This window comes from Callorhinus ursinus, unplaced genomic scaffold (genome assembly GCF_003265705.2).
Source record: "Callorhinus ursinus isolate GAN/ISIS: 27379988/994484 unplaced genomic scaffold, GSC_fseal_2.0 scaffold67, whole genome shotgun sequence".
NCBI lineage: Eukaryota > Metazoa > Chordata > Mammalia > Carnivora > Otariidae > Callorhinus > Callorhinus ursinus.
In genome coordinates, this window is record NW_027397129.1 from 278,128 (window position 1) to 293,902 (window position 15,775).

At 37.0% G+C, this 15,775-nt stretch overlaps 1 pseudogene; it reads right to left on the minus strand.

The window, feature by feature from the left end:
* Positions 1-430: 430 nt before the first annotated feature.
* The window catches only part of LOC112821689 (peptidyl-prolyl cis-trans isomerase-like 1 pseudogene), a 198,402-nt pseudogene continuing 183,057 nt past the window's right edge, over positions 431-15,775 (minus strand).

The following is a 15,775-nucleotide window of genomic DNA, read 5'->3' on the forward strand; positions in this document are numbered from 1 at the left end:
TACACATTATCATTCCCCACTTGACACCTTCTTAGAAATTGATTGTTGGATGCATTTTTTCATTTGGCAAAAATTCAATGTGGCTTTGTGTGGGATGACTAAGTGTCAGAAAGAGCAGTGTTGATTTCTGGTTTTGAGAGGGAAAATATATAGGGAGATGCGTACATTCCTTGGAAGAACAAATGTAACAGACTGAAATAAGGTGTGCACAGAGTTAAGAAGGCTGATAAACAATACTTGGTCTTGAATTCTGTGACTGTCAGCCACTGAAGACTGCAGTGTAGGCCAGAATATAAATCTCTGCAAGAATAAGTTTTGTTAGACACTACAAAATGGCAGAGTCTGCTTTATTTTTTTTCCAAGTGTATCAGAACAGACACACGCAAGGAGGAGCAGTATGCTCATATGCAATGAGTTGTTCCCCGTGAATGATCATTTATGAGCTTTTCTGCAAATTCTCTGTCAACCTAGGCACTGGAAGAAGAGAAAAGAAGGGTCCTCTTAAAATATACTTCCATCTCTAACTCACCCAACATCCCAGGTCTCCTTAGCTCTGTGATTTGCCAGGCCAAAATGAAGTTTAAGTATGTGTCATTCTAGGTCATCTGGAAACTGGTTCACTGGGGTCATCTCAGAAAATCTGGGTGTGCTCAAGACCGCAGCAAGCCTACCCAGAAGGGTATGCCTTAATGATCTTCACATCATCCACAGGGCTGTCCTGGGAGTTTGTTTCCACCATTCCTTCTCGATTCACCATTCCTATACCTTGGCACTCTCAGCCAGAAATGGTGTGCTTGCCATCAAGCCCCTGTGAAATTCATCTTCAAACTGTTTGTCATAGATAAATGCACTACCTCGACCTGTCCCTGTTGGGTCACCTCCCTGGATTATGAAGTCTTTGATGATCCTGTGGAATTTGGTGCCATTGTAGTAACCTCAACATGCCAGCTCAGTAAAATTCTTACAGGTCTTTGGAGCATGTTTCCAGTATAACTTCAGCACAATGATCCCCATGCTGGTCTCCAAGTATACATTTGGTGGCTGCCAGGAATCTGGGGGGATGTTACCCAATGTGCAGCCATGAGAATCCTGCTGCCAGGATTATTTGTTTTTTGGGTGTTGAGTTTGATAAGTTCTTTATAGATCTTGGATACTAGCTCTTTATCTGATAAGACATTTGTAAGTATTTTCTCTCATTCTGTAGGTTTTTTGGTTTTGTCAACTGTTTCCTTCACTGTGCAGAAGGTTTTTATCTTGTTGAAGTCCCAATAGTTCATTTTTGTTTTTGTGTCCCTTGCCTTTGGAGACGAGTCTAGCAAGAAGTTGCTGTGGCTGAGGTAGAAGAGGTTGCTGCCTGTGTTCTCCTCTAGGATTTTGATGGATTCCTGTCTCACATCCATTTTGAGTTTATCTTTGTGTATGGTGTAAGAAAGTGGTCCAGTTTCATTCTTCTACATGTGGATGTCCAATTCTTTTATTTTTTATTATTTCTTTGGATTCTCAATAGGAAATTACATTTCATTCCAAATATGTATTAGGCTCCAATTTCTCAATTGTTTTATTACTTCTAATAAAAATTCAATAGATTTCACCTTTTCTTAATGCTCACATGATTCTGTAACTATTTATAATCTTAAAGGAACAACATTCTGAAATATATCCAATGCCATTGCCATTTTTGTTTTGTTTGACCCCCTTTACAAATGAAATTAAAGTTAATTTCCTCAGATGTCATATGAATTCACATGTCCTACTGACACAAATGTATGGAGTAATTCTGTACCTATTCTTAAGGCCAAACCATTTATTTCTTACTTAAAAACTAATGAAGAAACATTATAGTACATTTCTTAATTACACAGATAATATGATTAATACATGATACAGAGTTAAGAAATTACTTCTTAGATTAGATTTAACATCTTTTATTTTTGATAGATTTGAAATGAGTTGATTTTTGATAATAAATTGTTCCCCTTAAAGCAAAAGTTGACCTGGATTCAATGTGTAAATAATATTAAAATGTTAATGGGCTTTGTTTTTAAGGGAAAAGCTGAGACTAAGGAGATCTGGGTGACTTTAAGCAAATCAATTTTCTTTCTAGATTTCTCTTTCTAGTCTGCAAAACTGAAGAGCAGCATTAGGTGATGAATTTCTGTGGTTCACTTAAACACAACATTTCAATCAAAATTATAAAAGTATAATATGGATATCAGATAGCAAAGCAGACTTGTTAATTTTAGGAAGAATGTTAAAGGAAATTAAATATTTTTGTTACCAAAATTTAAATAAAATTTGTCATGATTTTTAAATATAGTAATTCCCCACTTATTTTCAGCAATTTCAAATATATAGGATAAGATTATAAGTAACTAGAAAATGGCCCCCATACACTTTACTCTTCAAAGGCTATACTGTGCTCTCATAAACCTACTTATTTATTAATTTTATAACGATAAAATTGTTTTTCAAGCACATGTAGATTAAATATGCATCCTATTTAATTTTAATTAAGTGTATATTAAGACATTGATTAAAAATCCAATTTTAAAAATCATATAATTCATGGGTAATTGTTTCCTTCATAAAGGTATTTTCATATTTTAGAAAGAATAATTTGAGTGCTTTCATTTTATTTTATTTATTTTTAATTTTTTAAATTTGAGTATCATTGACACACAATGTTACATTGTTATATTAATTTCAGGTGTACAATATAGTGATTCAACTTCTCTATATGTTATGCTATGCTCACCACAGTATAGGTATCATCTGTCACCATACACTACTATTACAATATCATTGACTATATTCCCTATGCTGTGCCTTTTATACCTGTGACTTATTCATTCCATAAATGGAAACCTATATTTCCTGCTCTCCTTCACCCATTTTACTCATTCCTCCTACCACAAACCTACTTATTTGACTATTTCTTCTTTTTATACATTTCCCCAACATTTTAATTTGAAAAAATCCAAACTTACGTGGAAATTGAAATAATAGAATGAGTAGCCATATAATACCTCTCACCAAGATTCACAAATTGCTAACATTTTGCTACATTTGCTTTCTTTCTCTAAGTAGACACACACACACACACACACACACACACACACACACTTTTAGAACACTTTCAGAGTACGTTGTTGATGTTATGACACTTTAGCCCCAAGTACTTCAGCATTATGCATCCCTTAATGTGAACTTTCTCCTACGTAACCACAAAATTATTACTACACCCAGAAATTTAAATGTGTACAAAAATATTGTCTACCATATTAATCATAGTCAAATGTCCCTAATTATTCTAATAATAATCTATCAGTTATGGCTTTTAACTGATTTAATATCCAATCAAAACATTAACATTTTGAAGAATTTAAGCCAGTTATTTTGTACCAATAGCACAAACTGGATTTGTCTTATTTCTTCCTCATTATTAAATTCAGATTAAATGTTTTTGATAAGATTACTACGAAGGTGATATGTATTTGCACAACATCAAAAAGCACATAATTACAATTTGACCCATTATTGGTGATGTGGAATTTAATTAATCACATAGATGATGGCTGCCTCAAAATGTACCTTTCTTCCCTCTAAAGTTACCTTTCCCTTAGAAATTAACAAGAAAATTGTGAGTTGACAATTTGAGACCACGTGAATATCTTGTTCCCTGATACCCTTTCACCCAATGGTTTTACCATGCATAAAGAATCATTAGTACAATTCTTGCCCAAATTAGTCATTACATTATGATTACAAAAATAGTGATTATCTAATTTCATTATTCCTTAATACTTATTAGCTAGGATTTTTCTTTAAAAACTTTCTTATTAAAGAAGTTTACAAAGATACACAAAACAGAATAATATAATCCTATGTATTCATCACTGAGGCTCAACAGTTTTTGACATTTTACCAATGTTTCATTTACTTTTTTATGTTGGCATACTTTTGTTGCTGGAGCATTTTAAAACAAATTCCAGACAAGATATCATTTCATGCCTACTTAAAAAAATAAACCACAATTTAAGTAAGCTGTATTATCTATTTTCCTGCTAGATTAGAAGTAATGTAGTAACCAATTTAGAATATACAGAGAAATGTTGGCGACAAACTACATGAGAGCAGTGAGTTTTAACAGCTCAGAGTGAAAGAGTACAATGAAAAAATAGATACAGAATATGACTGTGTGCTATAGTAAAATATAATACTGAATATTTATAATGATAATCCTGAGTTACCCAAAACTTGGGCAAAGTGTTTAATAACTATATCTCTGTTTTTATGCCAGTACCATGCTGTCTTGGTGATCAGAGCTTTGTAATATAGCTTGAAATCGGGCAACGTGATGCCCCCAGCTTTGTTTTTCTTTTTCAATATTTCCTTGGTGATTCAGGGTCTTTTCTGATTCCATACAAATTTCAGGATTGTTTCTTCCAGCACTTTGAAAAATGTCATTGGAATTTTGATCGGGATGGCATTGAAGTTATAGATTGATCTGGGTAACATAGATATTTTAACAATGTTTATTCTTCCAATCCATGAGAATGGAATGTTTTTCCATCTTTTCTTGTGCTCTTCAGTTTCTTTCATGAGTGTTTTGTAGTTCCTCGAGTATAGATCCTTTACTTCTTTGGTTAGGTTTAATCCGAGGTATCATGGTTTTTGGTACTATTGTAAATGGAAAGGTTTCTCTAATTTCTCTTTCTACACTTGCATTGTTAGTGTATAAGAAAGCAACTGATTTCGGTGCATTGATTTTGTATCCTGCCACATAACTGAATTGCTGTATGAATTCTAGAAATTTGGGGGTGGAGTCTTTTGGGTTTTCTACATAAAATATTGTGTGATCTACAGGCTATCAGATTGGATTAAAAAACAAGACCCATCCATATGCTGTCTGCAAGACTCATTTTAGACCCAAAGACACCCCCAGATTGAAAGTGAGGGGGTGGAAAACCATTTACCATGCTAATGGACACCAAAAGAAAGCTGGGGTGGCAATTCTTATAACAGACAAATTAGATTTTAAGGCAAAGACTGTAATAAGAGATGAACAAGGACACTATATCTTATTAAAGGGTCTATCCAACAAGAAGATCTAACAATTGTAAATATCTATGCACCTAACATGGGAGCAGCCACTTTTATAAGGCAATTAATAACAAAAGCAAAGAAACACATTGACAACAATACAATAATAGTGGGGGAATTTAACACCCCCCTGACTGAAATGGACAGATCATCTAAGCAAAAGATCAACAAGGAAATAAAGACTTTAAATGACACACTGGACCAAATGGACTTCACAGACATATTCAGAACATTCCATCCCAAAACAACGGAATACATATTCTTCTCTAGTGCCCATGGAACATTCTCCAGAATTGATCACATCCTAGGTCACAAATCAGGTCTCAACTGATACCAAAAGATTGGGATTATTCCTTGCATATTTTCAGACCACAGTGTTTGAAACTAGAACTCAATCACAAGAGGAAAGTCGGAAAGAACTCAAATACATGGAGGCTAAAGAGCATCCTACTGAAGAATGAATGGGTCAACCAGGAAATTAAAGAAGAAATAAAAAAATTCATGGAAACCAATGAAAATGAAAACACAACTGTTCAAAATCTTTGGGATACAGCCAAGGCGGTCCTGAGAGGAAAGTATATAGCAATACAAGCCTTTCTCAAGAAACAAGAAAGGTCTCAAATACACAACCTAACCCTACACCTAAAGGAGCTAGAGAAAAAACAGCAAATAAAGCCTAAATCCAGCAGAAGAAGAGAAATAATAAAGATCAGAGCAGAAATCAATGAACTAGAAACCAAAAGAACAGTAGAACAGATCAACGAAACTAGGAGCTGGTTCTTTGAAAGAATTAACAAGATGGATAAACCCCTGGCCAGACTTATCAAAAAGAAAAGAGAAATGACCCAAATCAACAAAATCATGAATGAAAGAGGAGAGATAACAACCAACACCAAAGAAATACAAACAATTATAAGAACATATTATGAGCAACTCTATGGCAGAAAATTAGATAACCTGGAAAAAGTGGGTGCATTCCTAGAGATGTATCAACTACCAAAACTGAACCAGGAAGAAATAGAAAACCTGAACAGACCTATAACCACTAAGGAAATGGAAGCAGTCATCAAATATCTCCCAACAAACAAAAGCCCAGGGCCAGATGGCTTCCCAGGGGAATTCTATCAAACATTTAAAGAAGAACTAATACCTATTCTCCTGAAACTGTTCCAAAAAATAGAAATGGAAGGAAAACTTCCAAACTCATTTTATGAGGCCACCATTACCTTGATCCAAAAACCAAAGACCCCATCAAAAAGGAGAATTACAGATCAATATCCTTGATGAACATGGATGCAAAAATTCTCACCAAAATACTAGCCAATACAATCCAACAGTACATTAAAAGGATTATTCACCATGATCAAGTGGGATTTATCCCTGGGCTGCAAGGTTGGTTCAACATCCGCAAATCAATCAACGTGATAAAATACATTAACAAAAGAAAGAACAAGAGTCATATGATCCTCTCAATAGATGCAGAAAAAACATTTGACAAAGTACAGCATCCTTTCTTGATCAAAACTCTCAGAGTATAGGGATAGAGGGTACATACCTCAATATCATAAAAGCCATCTATGAAAAACCTTCAGCGAATATCATTCTCAATGGGGAAAAGCTGAGAGCTTTTCACCTAAGGTCAGGAACACAGCAGGGATGTCCATTATCACCACTGTTATTCAACATAGTATTAGAAGTCCTAGCCACAGCAATCAGACAACAAAAAGAAATCAAAGGCATCCAAATCGGCAAGGAGGAAGTCAAACTCTCCCTCTTTGCAGATGATATGATACTGTATGTGGAAAACCCAAAAGACTACACCCCAAAACTGCTAGAACTCATACAGGAAAACAGTAAAGTAGCAGGATATAAAATCAATGCACAGAAAACAGTGGCATTCCTATACACCAACAACAAGACAGAAGAGAGACAAATCAAGGAGTCGATCCCATTCACAATTGCACCCAAAACCATAAGATACCTAGGAATAAATTTAACGAAAGAGGCAAAGGATCTATACTCAGAAAACCATAAAATACTCATGAAAGAAATTGAAGAAGACACAAAGAAATGGAGAAACGTTCCATGCTCATGGATTGGAAGAACAAACATTGTGAAGATATCAATGCTACCTAGAGCAATCTACACATTCAATGCAATCCCCATCAAAATATCATCCACTTTTTTCAAAGAAATGGAACAAAGAATCCTAAAATTTGTATGGAACCAGAAGAGACCCTGAATAGCCAGAGGAATATTGAAAAAGAAAAGCAAAGCTGGCGGCATCACAATTCCAGACTTCCAGCTACATTACAAAGTGGTCATCATCAAGACAGTATGGTACTGGCACAAAAACAGACACATAGATCAATGGAATTGATTGGACAGCCACATGCAGAAGAAAGAAACTGGACCATTTCCTTATACCACACACAAAAATAGACTCCAATTTGTTGAAAGACCTAAACGTGAGACAGGAGTCCATCAAAATCCTAAAGGAGAACACAGGTAGCAACCTCTTCGACCTCAGCCGCAGCAACTTCTTCCTAGAAACATTGCCAAAGGCAAGGGAAGCAAGGGCAAAAAGGAACTATTGGGATTTCACCAAGATAAAAAGCTTTTGCACAGCAAAAGAAACATTCAACAAAACCAAAGGCAACCGACAGAATGGGAGAAGATATTTGCAAATGACATAGCAGTAAAGGGCTAGTATCCAAAATCTATAAAGAACTTATCAAACTCAACACCCAAAGAACCAATAATCCAATCAAGAAATGGGCAGAAGACTTGCACAGACATTTTTCCAAAGAAGACATCCAAATGGCCAACAGACACATGAAAATGTGCTCAACATCGCTCGGCATCAGGGAAATCCAAATCAAAACCTCAATGAGATACCACCTCACACCAGTCAGAATGGCTGGAATTAACAAGTCAGGAAACGACAGATGTTGGCGGGGATGTGGAGAAAGGGGAACCCTCCTACACTGTTGGTGGGAATGCAAGTTGGTGCAACTACTCTGGAAAATAGTATGGAGGTTCCTCAAACAGTTGAAAATAGAGCTACCATAGGATCCTGCATTTGCACTACTGGGTATTTACCCCAAAGATACAAATGTAGGGATCCGAAGGGGTACGTGCACCCCAATGTTTATAGCAGCAATGTCCACAATAGCCAAACTGTGGAAAGAGCCAAGATGTCCATCAACAGATGAATGGATAAAGAAGAAGTGGTATATATACACAATGGAATATTATGCAGCCATAAAAAGGAATGAGATCTTGCCATTTGCAGTGACATGGATGGAACTGGAGGGTGTTATGCTGAGTGAAATAAGTCAATCAGAGAAAGACATGTATCATATGACCTCACTGATATGAGGAATTTTTAACCTCGGGAAACAAACTGATTGTTGCTGGAGTGGTGGGGGGTAGGAGGGATGGAGTGGCTGGGTGACAGACATTGGGGAGGATATCGTTGTGAATTGTGCAAGACTGTTGAATCACAGATCAGTACTTCTGAAACAAATAATGCAATATATGTTACAAAAAAAAAAAGAAGAAGATAGCAGGAGGGGAAGAATGAAGGGGAGTACGTCGGAGGGGGAGACGAACCATGAGAGACGATGGACTCTGAAAAACAAACTGAGGTTTCTAGAGGGGAGGGGGTTGGGGGGATGGGTTACCCTGGTGATGGGTATTAAGGAGGGCACATTCTGCGTGGAGCACTGGGTGTTATGCACAAACAATGAATCATGGAACACTACATTAAAAACTAATGATGTATGGTGATTAACATAACAGTAAAAAAATTAAAAAGAAAAACCATGTCATCTGTGAAAAGAGAGTTTGACTTCTTCTTTGCCAATTTGAATACATTTTATTTCTTTTTGTTATCTGATTGCTGTTGCTAGGACTTCTAGTGCTATGTTGAACAATAGTGGCAAGAATGGGCATCCTTGTTGTGTTCCTGATCTTAAGGGAAAGGCTCTCAGCTTTTCCCCATTGAGGATGATATTCACTGTGGGCTTTTCATAGATGGAGTTTATGAACTTGAGGAGTGTTCCTTCTATCCCTATACTCTGAAAAGTTTTAATCAGGAAAGGATGCTGTATTTTGTCAAATGTTTTTTTCTGCATCAATTGGGAGGACCATATGGTTCTTATCTCTCCTCTTATTAATATGTTCTATCACATTGATTGATTTGTGAATGTTGAACCATGTTTCCATCCCAGAGATAAATCCCAGTTGGTCGTGGTGAATGATCCTTTAAATGTTTGTTGGATCCTAATAGCTAAGATTTTGTTGAGGATTTTGGAATCCATATTCATCAGGGATACAGGTCTGAAATTCTCCTTTTTGATGGGGTCTTTGCCTGGTTTGGGGATTAAGGTAATGCTGGCCTCATAGAATGAGTCTGGAAACTTTCCTTCTGTTTCTATTTTTTTAAACAGCTTCTGGAGAATAGGTATTATTTCTTCTTTGAATGTGTGGTAGAATTCCCCAGGAATCCATCAAGCCCTGGACTCTTGTTTTTTGGCAGGTTTTGGATCACTGCTTCAATCTCATTACTGGTTATTGGCCTATTCAGGTTGTCAATTTCTTCCTGTTTCAGTCTTGGCGGTTAATAGGTTTCCAGGAAGGCTTCCATTTCATCCAGATTGCTCAGTTATTGGCATGTAGTTGTTGATAAAAATTTCTAATAATTGTTTCTATTTCCTTGGTGTTAGTCGTGATCTCTCCCCTTTCATTCATAATTTTATTAATTTGGGTCCTTTCTCTTTTCTTTTGGATAAGTCTGGGGGGTGGTTTATCGATCTTATTAATTTTTTCAAAGAACCAGCTTCTAGTTTCATTGATCTGATCTACTGTTTTACTGGTTTCTAATTCATTGATCTATGCTCTAATCTTAATTATTTCTCTTCTAATGTGTGGCTTGGGCATCGTTTGTTGCTTTTTCTCTAGTTCTTTAAGGTGTAGTGTTAGTTGGTATATTCGGGATTTTTCTATTTTTTTGAGTGGGGGTTGGATGGCTGTGTATTTCCCCCTTAGGACCACCTTTGCAGTATGCTATAGGTTTTGGACTGATGTGTTTTTATTCTTATTGGTTTCCATGAATTGTTTAAGTTCTTCTTTGATTTCCTGGTTGACCCAAACATTCTTGAGCAGAGTAGTCTTTAGCTTCCAAGTGTTTGAATTTCTTCCAAAATTTTCTTGTGATTGAGTTCCAGTTTTAAAGCATTATGGTCTGAGAATATGCAGGGAATAATCTCAATCTTTTGGTATTGGTTGAGACCTGATTTGTCACCCAGTATGTGGTCTATTCTGGAAAAAGTTCCACGTGTGCTAGAGAAGAATGAGTATTCTCTTGTTTTAGGCTGGAATGTTCTGTATATATCTATGAGGTCCATCTGGTTCAGTGTGTCATACAAAGCTCTTGTTTCTTTGTTGATTTTCTGCTTAGATGATCTGTCTATTGCTGAATGTGGAGTATTAAGGTCTTCTACAATTAACGTATTGTTATCAATATGATTGTATTTTGGTTAACAGTTGGCTTATGTAGATGGCTGCTCCCATGTTGGGGGCGTAGATATTTACAATTGTTAGGTCTTCTTGTTGGATAGACCCTTTAAGAATGATATAGTGTCCTTCTGTGTCTCTAAGTACAGTCTTTAGTTTAAAATCTAATTTCTCTGATATAAGAATTGCTATCCCAACTTTCTTTTGAGGTCTGCTGGCATGGAATATGGATCTCCATCCCTTCACTTTCAGTCTGGATGTATCTTTAGGTTCAAAATGAGTCTCTTGTAGACAGCATATGGATAGGTCCTGTCTTTTTATCCTATCTGCAACCCTGTGCCATTTTATGGGGGCATTTATGCTGTTCACATTGAGAGTGATTTTTGAAAGACATGAATTTATTGTCATCCTGTTGCCTGTGAAGACATTGTTTTTATAGATTGTCCCTGTAAATTTCTGTTGTATATCACTCTTGGGGTCTTTCTCCTTTTATAAAACCCCTCTTAATATTTCTTGCAGAGACGGTTTAGTGGTCACATATTCTTTCAGTTTCTGTCGGTCTTGGAAGCTCTGCATCTTTCCATCCATTCTAAATGACAGCCTTGCCAGATATGCATCTCACCATCCATTCTAAATGACAGCCTTACCAGATAAATTATTCTTGGCTGCATGTTCTTCTCGTTTAGTACCCTGAATATGTCTTGCCAGCCCTTTCTCTCTTGCCAGGTCTCTGTGGATAGGTCTGACGTTATTCTGATCTTCCTCCCTCTGTACGTAAGGAATCTCTTCCCCCTAACTGCCCTTAAGATGGTTTCCTTGTTTCTAAGATTTGCAAGTTTTACTATTACATGCCGGAGTGATGGCCTGTTTTCCTTGATCTTGGGAGGGGTCCTCTCTGCCTCTAGGACATGAATGTTTGTTTCATTCCCCAAATTAGGGAAGTTCTCAGCTATGATTTGCTCAAATATATCTTCTAGTCCTCTCTCTCTCTCTCCACCCCCTCAGGGATTCCAATAATTCTGACATTGGAACATTTCCTGGTGTCACTTAGTTCTCTGATTCTATTTTCATTGAATCTGAGTTGTTTTTCCCTGGCCTCCTCTTTTCCCTTTTTATCTATTAAATGGTCTTCCAGGTCACTAATTCGTTCTTCTGCCTCACTTATCCTAGCTGTTAGATTATCTAGATTAGATTGGATCTCATTGATATTATTTTTAAGTTCTGCCAGTTCAGCTTTCATTTCTGCCCTTAGAGACTCTATGTTGCCATTAATTGATTTTTCCATTCTAGCTATTGTCTTCACAACTGCTAGCCTGAATTCCATCTCCGACATCTTGGTTGTATCTGAATCCATTTGTAAATTTGTGGCATAAGTCATAATCTCTGAGTCTTTCTTATTTTGGGTGTTCTTCCTCCTAGTCATTCTGTTGATGGGTGGTTGAGGAAATGTATAGAATCCAAATTATTGACCACAACCCAAGCAAGATGCACCTGTTTTCTAGGGACCTTAGGGTTGCTGGCCTCTTGTTTTCCCAGTCTGTCTTCTGAGGGAGGGGCCTGCCATGCTGTTTGGGTAGAGTTGCCTTACCCCCTGTGGTGGAGCATGGGCTCAGTGAAAACCAGTTCTGGGGGCTTTTGTTCTCTGGTGGCTTTCCCTGGTGGCTTTCCGAGTCTCTTTGGAAAGTCAGAACAGAAGAGACCATTTCCAACCCTCTGCCTCAGAGCAGAGAGGTCACAATCTGTTCTTCCGTGAGCTCTCCAGACCACACTCTCTCCGTTTCTGTCTGTCCTGCTATAAACTGCAGCGTCCTGGGTTGTGTGCCCCTCAGCAGGGCTCCCGGTCCTCGCCTCCAGGTTGGGGCTCATCTTTGCCCTTTTTGCTTCTAAAACCGCCAGCTGCTCCCAGTTTGCACACACCACACTGATGCTCCAGTGTCCATCCGGGGACTGCCCTAAAGTCCTTTCCCCGTTGCTACTACTTTGTGAGTCTGTGCCCCATCCACAGCACAGGAGGCTATTGCTCACTGGCAGTCTAGGATCCCAATGGCCAGGCTCCTCCCCCCTTCTGTTTATCCTCCGATATCTGCCCACGGAATCACGGCTCCCCACTTCATACCTCGAAACCAACAGCCTGCAATATTCTGTTTGTAGAGATCCAGATCTATCTTCTTATATCTCAGGCTGATTTCATGGGTGTTCAGAGTGGTCTGGTAGATATCCAGCTCCATTCTGGGGACTGGTTGGAATAGGGTCCCCTACTCCTCCACCATCTTTTTGCAGTCCTTACTAAAAGATTTTTAAATAAATACAAGGCTTTGTACTTGAGTAGGTTATCTTAAGTTGTTAGAAATTTCACCCATAAGGCCAGATATGAATGAGACAGTATTATGCATTAAAAAGTAATAAATATAATAGTTTCACTTTGGGCCCTGGCACCTAAAGTGCAAATAAATCTTTAAATGGGCTATAAAACATATAAGACATGTAAAGATGTGAATCACAAAAATTATCATTTAGTCATAATATGCTTCCCAGATATCAGCACTCAGACTAGAGAGATTTAGGGATGACTGAATCTATAAGCAGATATGAATCATTTTGTAGTGTGAATCCCAGAAGATAATTATAAAAACACCTATGTTTTAAAACAGGCCATGTGAGTCCTCAACTGAATGGAAGAGCCATAAATGGGAGTTGAGCTTGGTCAGACCAAGAATAAGCTTTATTATGATACTCACATAGAGGGCTTTGGGAATCACCTCTCAACAATATGTCTAGTGATATATTAATTAAAATGAGCAATAACTCATGATATTACACTTTGCAACAAATTAAGAGTTCTTCCAGTGAGACATTTTTCTAGACTAATGTCCATTTCCAGAAATGAAGACATGCTGACATTTTGAAAGTACTATACTTGGCTGCAAAAGTCCATTTTATAACAGCAATATTGGTACCTGGCTCCATCTTAGCATAGAAACTTTAGGAAAATGCAAATGTGGACAAGGATTTGGTATCTGGAATATTAGGCAAAAATGAAAGATCAAGAAGTGTTGGAGAAACTCTAAATTTACTTCCTAATGAAACAAAAAAGGTTTATGAAAATTTTGGCCAAAGTCATATATTATTTTTTTTCTTTTTACAAGTAAGTTATTTTAAGGGACTTTCTACCCATTAGCAGCATAACTAGAAGTGAAAGCTAGTTTCAGTCATCCCAAGTCATCACAATCATTTGATAGTGAATTGAAGTAATTGAAAAGTGAGAGGAGTCAATTAACTGTGAGGATGGAAACCAATTTGATTTACTCTTGAGAATGGAAAAGTTGTGACAGAAATTTGTAATGAGAGGGGGCATTTAAATATTTATAGTTTTGACTGGGAGCAATATTCAATTATGAGAGAGAAATTATAGAGTGGCATCATTGGGTGACTGATTAAAATAGATGAGATCATGGAAGTTGAGAAAACAAGGTGTCACTGTTAAACATGTTGAAATCGGTGACAGCATAGGTTGAGAGAATAATAGGTTGATCTGCGGACTATGAGATGCTAATGTCAGTGAAAATGATGGAAGTATACCCTAGACAGTCTGATAGATGAATATAATATGAAATAGAAAAGTGGTTTTAAAATATGGCTAAAACTTCAAAAGGTAATAAATTTTAAAGATTAGAGAACTGTGGTGGGGAAATAGTAAAGAACAAGGATTATGGCAGCTCACATTGATCAGAAAGAGTAGCCTCTGTTGAAGGAGGTTTTGAAGCATGTAGGTTTGGCTAAAAGGTTTTTTTCCTGTTTAAAGAATGTAAAATTGGTACTATTTCCCCGATGACATTCTTATTACCCTCAATATACACAACATATCCTCCTTGTGTATCATACTGTTAATTTTTTAAGTTTTTATTTAAATTCTGGTTAGTTAACATACAGTATAATATTAGTTTCAGCTGTACAATATACTGATTCAACACTCCCATACAACACTCAAAGCTCATCACAAGTGCACTTCTTAATCCCCATCACCTATTTAACCAATACCCCCATCAACCTTCCTTCTTACAACCATCAGTTTGGTCTCTGGTTAAGAATCTGTTTTTTGGTTTGTCTCTCTCTTTTTTTTATCCCTATGCACCTTGGCTTTGTTTCTTAAATTTCACATATGTGTGAAATCATATGGTATTTTTCCTTCTCTGAGTGATTTATTTCAGTTTATCATAGTACTCTCTAGCTCCGTATATCTCATTGCAAATGGTAAGACTTCATTCTTTCTATGATTAATATTCCATTTTACACACACACACACACACACACACACACACATCACGTCTTCTTTATCCATTTATTAACAATTCATCAGTCGATGGTCACTGGGCTGTTTCATAATTTGACTTTTTAGATAATGCTGCTATAAACATCGGATGCATGTATCTCTTTGAATTAGCATTTTTGTATTCTTTGGGTAAATACCTAGTACTACAATTGCTGGATCTTAAGGTAGTTCTATTTTTTAAAGTATTTTTATTTATTTTTTATTTTCGAGAGAGAGAAAACAAATGGGGAGAGGGGCAGAGAGAGAAGCAGGCTCCCCGATGAGCAGGGAACCTGATGTGGGACTCAATCCCAGGACCCCAGGATCACAACCTGAGCCGAAGGCAGATGCTTAACCAACTGAGCCACCCAAGTACCTAGGGTAGTTCTATTTTTAACTTTTTGAGGAACCTCCATACTGTTTTCCAGAGTGGCTGCACCCGTTTGCACTTCCATCAACAGTACAGGAGGATTCCACTTTCTCCACATCCTCATCAACACCTGTAGCGACTTGTGCGGTTGATTGTAGCCATTCTAAAATTTGTGATGTGATATCTCATTGTAGTTTTGATTTGTATTTACCTGATGGTCAGTGATGCTGAGCATATTTTCATGTGTCTGTTGGCCATCTGTATGTCTTCTTTGGAAAAGTGTCTGTTCATATCTTCTGTTCATTTTTAAACTGGATTATTTGTTCTTTGGTGTTGAGTTAGATAAGTTCCTCTTATAGTTTGGACACTAACTCATTATCAGATATGTCATTTGCAAACATCTTCTCCTATTCTGTAGGTTGCCTTTTTGTTTCATTGATTTTTCCTTCACCGTGAAAAGCTTTTTATTTTGA